The 4,578-nt window shown below is 40.3% G+C and overlaps 1 long non-coding RNA gene across 1 annotated transcript; it reads right to left on the bottom strand.

The window, feature by feature from the left end:
* Positions 1-641: 641 nt before the first annotated feature.
* Positions 642-2,197, bottom strand: LOC112074633 (uncharacterized). Its single transcript, XR_002894794.2, has 2 exons — positions 1,126-2,197; positions 642-987 (listed from the first exon to the last, which is right to left on the bottom strand). It is a non-coding gene; the product is annotated as an uncharacterized lncRNA (long non-coding RNA).
* Positions 2,198-4,578: the final 2,381 nt, after the last annotated feature.

The following is a 4,578-nucleotide window of genomic DNA, read 5'->3' on the forward strand; positions in this document are numbered from 1 at the left end:
TCTTGTCGGGCGTCTGAAATAAATCCATCCCGTCCGTCGCGTTGAAGAAAAAGTATTCCTCCAGCATGGGGTGAGTAACCGCTGTCCTGATATCTAGAAGCTTTTTTCGGTCATAAGACACGATGGCAGAAACATTATGTTCAAAATAGGTTACAAATAACGCAAAAAAACATACACAATATCACAATTGGTTACAGGATCGTAAAACGGCAGTCATCTCCTTCGGCGCCATTCTCAAGGTCCAGAATGTTTCAAAAGTAGTTTGCWTTTATTTCTATGAATTCATAATCACACAAATAATACATCAAATCAAAACATGAAGTTACATTAAGAATGGAAGTGTCTGTTACAGATCCCCATTTAAGTACATATCTTAATAATTTGTTTATACAGCACTAATAAAAGCATGAGGTCAAAACGTATCCTCTGTTTTTGTTTTCTAGCACCTTTTTGTATACTATTAAGCATTGATTAAATTAAGTGCATTATTTTTGCATTTCCTTGGGTTATTCATTTTCATGGTTTTGAGTGTAAGTACCTTTTGAACTCTACATATTTGCTTTCGCAAAATAAAAATGTGTTTGTGAAGGTCTTAGGTCACATTCGAATATGAAAGAAAATGTATTTTCAAAAACACAATAGCATTTTCATTAGTTTATGTAACTGTATGTACAAATGAAAAACCACAAAAACACTACTAATTCAAATGTTAAATTAGCACCATCACATAGATCATTCATTATTAATTTGTTAAGGGCAGGTCTTAAGGAACATTATGAAACTTTACAAATGTATGTCAAAATAACTAAATATGACTGTGCTTTGAGTTTGAGCTTGATTAAAATTAAAACAGCAATAATCATTATAACATCATCATTAGTCATCAGTCATGGTCCCCATGGCAACTTTCATGACATCAACACCCCCCTTTGGGTCCCACCGTGATCAACCTGAGAGACAGCAATCACTCTGCTTACTCACCATCATCTGGAGAGAGAGAAAAACAGAGTGAGCGAGAGAGAGAGAGAGAGAGAGAGGGGGAGAAAGCGAATTAAGAATAATAATACCATTTTACTTATCAAACAAAATACGTTAAACAAAGGTACAATGATGCATTATACTGACCTTGTTCTTGAGGACAGGTTTTCTTCTTGTAAAACCAGTATGATCCCAGACAGACTGTCAGAAGAATGAAGACTTCAGCAAGTTGGAAATAAATAAACACATTGAACCCAGTTCCTGGGGGACAGAAGAGAGAAGGTATAACACCTAAATTAACTAATCAGCTAATTAATCAAATCCATGAAAATGAACTGRAGTAAGATCTGCTTTCAACATAAAACCTACCAGCCCATGAGGAGATTTCTGCTGAATGTTCTGTTAAAGGGAGACAGCAGTAAAATTATTTATTGTGGCTGGGACATGTTGAGCAATTACTAAGGTTTCATGCCTCTTACCAGTGGTTGCCTCAATCACTGTTGTGGAGGCCACTGTTGTAGGGTTTTATTAGCCTCAATAACCCACCCTGAAATCTTTGTCTCCTCATTGTATTCTTTTTGAAAGTTGCAACAGTGTTTCCTTGCCAAGTTTTATTTAAATACTTTTTATTTTGGATCCTGCATTGCGGTTAGCCTCAGTTGCTGTGCCAGCTACAATCTGTCCCGGGATCCTGCCAGACCAAAAAGCCTGAAGTTGTTTACCGTAGCTTAGCTACTAGCCTAGCTGGTAGCTATCAGTATCAAGCTAGCAAGGTTTCCCAACCCTTGTGTCTGGGACCTCAGAGGTTTCCCACACTAATTGCTGCTGGATTCCCTGGTGCCTTGTAACGGTGCTTGGTCCGAGTTAATTGGGTGGTTCTGTAACGGTTTTCTTCCGTTGGTGAAGGAGAGGACCAACATGCAGCGCGGCTAGTGTTCAACATATTTAATAAACAAAGAGACGATAACCTGAACACTATACAAAATACAAAATAACAAATGTGAAAACCGAGACAGTCCTATCTGGTGCAGAACACAAAGACAGAAGACAACCACCCACAAACCCCAACACAAAACAAGCTACCTAAATATGATTCCCAATCAGAGACAACACAAAACACCTGCCTCTGATTGAGAACCATATTAGGCCAAACATAGAAACAGACAAACTAGACACACAACATAGAATGCCCACCCAGCTCACGTCCTGACCAACACTAAAACAAGTAAAACACACAAGAACTATGGTCAGAACGTGACATGCCTGTTATCTTTTCCCTGCAACCTGAACTGGCTGGAATAGCATTGTATGCCTACCAACATTAGCCGATGCTGTGACCAACAGTATGTGCAAAGACACTGCTTTCGTGTGGATTTAAAGGAGGAAACATATTTCTGCTTTATAGATTTAGCCATTTTTGTGTGCTCTTTTTGTTCATTTCTTCATCGTGTAAGGAGAGAGACACAGAAGCCTAGCTAGCCTAGCTGGCCGTATTTCTCAGATGGAGGTCAGTATTGAACATTTTCAATGGTGCAGGGGCTGTGTTTATTTTCCTTTATTCTGGGACAATGTGGACCGCCCAGACTTTCAATGCAGCACTGTTTGCATGCAAAGGACTGCAGACCAAAAATACATAAGTTCTCAGACCCCTGTGAGACTTGAAATTGGGCTCAGGTGTATCCTGTTTCCATTGATCGTCCTTGAGATGTTTCCACAACTTGATTAGAGTCCATCAATAGTAAATTCAACTGTTTGGACATGATTTGGAAATTCACACATCAGTCTAAATAAGGTCCCACAGTTGATAGTGCATGTCAGAGCAAAAACAAAACCATAAAGTTAAAGGAATTGTCTGTAGAGCTCCGCGAAAGGATTGTGTTGAGGCACAGATCTGGGGAAGGGTACCAAAACATTTCTGCAGCATTGAAGGTCTTCCCAGAGCTGGCAACCTGGCCAAACTGTTCAATCGGGGGGAGTAGAGCCTTGGTCAGGGAGGTGACCAAGAACCTGATTGTCACTGAAAGAGCTCCAGAGTTCCTCTGTGGACTTTCCAGAAGGACAACCATCTCTGCAGCACTCCACCAATAAGGCCTTTATGGTAAAGTGGCCAGACGGAAGCCACTCCTCAGTAAAAGGCACATGACAGCCTGCTTGGAGTTTGTCAATAGGCACCTAAAGACTTTCAGACCATGAGAAACAAGATTCTCTGGTCTGATGAAACAAAGATGAAACAAAGGCCTGAATGCCTAGTGTCATGTCTGGAAGAAACCTGGCACTATCCCTATGGTAAAGCATGGCGGTGGTAGCATCATGCTGTGGGGATGTTTTTCAGCGGCAGGGACTGGGAGACTAGCTGGGATCGAAGGAAAGATGAATGTAGCAAAGTACAGAGAAATCCTTGGTGAAAACCTGCTCCAGAGCGCTGACATCATCAGACTGGAGCAAAGGTTCACCTTCTAACAGGACAACAACCCTAAGCACACAACCAAACAACGCAGGAGTGGCTTCAGGACAAGTCTCTGAATATATTTGAGTAGTCCAGGCAGAGCCCAGACTTGATCCCGATCAAACATCTCTGGAGAGACCTCAAAATAGCTCTGCAGTGATGCTCCCCATCCAACTTGACAGAGCTTGAGAGGATCTGCAAAGATGAATGAGAGAAACTCCCGAAATACAGGTGTGCCAAGCTTGTAGCATCATACCCAAGAAGATTTGAGGCTGTAATCGCTGCCAAGGGTGCTTCAATAAAGTACTGAGTAAAGTGTCTGAATGTCCTAACAGTCACTATCTAGATAATATGTGTGAAATCAAATCAAATCAAATTGTATTAGTCACATACACATATTTAGCAGATGTTATTGCGGGTTTAGCGAAATGCTTGTGTTCCTATTGCCAACAGTGCAGTAGTATCTAGCAATACACACACATCTAAAAGTAAAAMAATGGAATTAAGAAATATATAAATATTAGGATGAGCAATGTCAGAGAGGCATTGACTAAAATACAGTAGAATAGAATACAGTATATAAATATATAGCCAGTTGAGCAACCGGGTGGTAGTGATGGCTATTTACAGTGGGGCAAAAAAGTATTTAGTCAGCCACCAATTGTGCAAGTTCTCCAACTTAAAAAGATGAGAGAGGCCTGTAATTTTCATCATAGGTACACTTCAACTATGACAGACAAAATGAGAAAAAAAATCCAGAAAATCACATTGTAGGATTTTTAATGAATTTATTTGCAAATTATGGTGGAAAATAAGTATTTGGTCACCTACAAACAAGCAAGATTTCTGGCTCTCACAGARCTGTAACTTCTTCTTTAAGAGGCTCCTCTGTCCTCCACTCGTTACCTGTATTAATGGCACCTGTTTGAACTTGTTATCAGTGTAAAAGACACCTGTCCACAACCTCAAACAGTCACACTCCAAACTCCACTATGGCCAAGACCAAAGAGCTGTCAAAGGACACCAGAAACAAAATTGTAGACCTGCACCAGGCTGAGAAGACTGAATCTCCAATAGGTGAGCAGCTTGGTTTGAAGAAATCAACTGTGGGAGCAATTATTAGGAAATGGAAGACATACAAGACCACTGATAAT

This window comes from Salvelinus sp. IW2-2015, unplaced genomic scaffold (assembly GCF_002910315.2).
Source record: "Salvelinus sp. IW2-2015 unplaced genomic scaffold, ASM291031v2 Un_scaffold2731, whole genome shotgun sequence".
NCBI lineage: Eukaryota > Metazoa > Chordata > Actinopteri > Salmoniformes > Salmonidae > Salvelinus > Salvelinus sp. IW2-2015.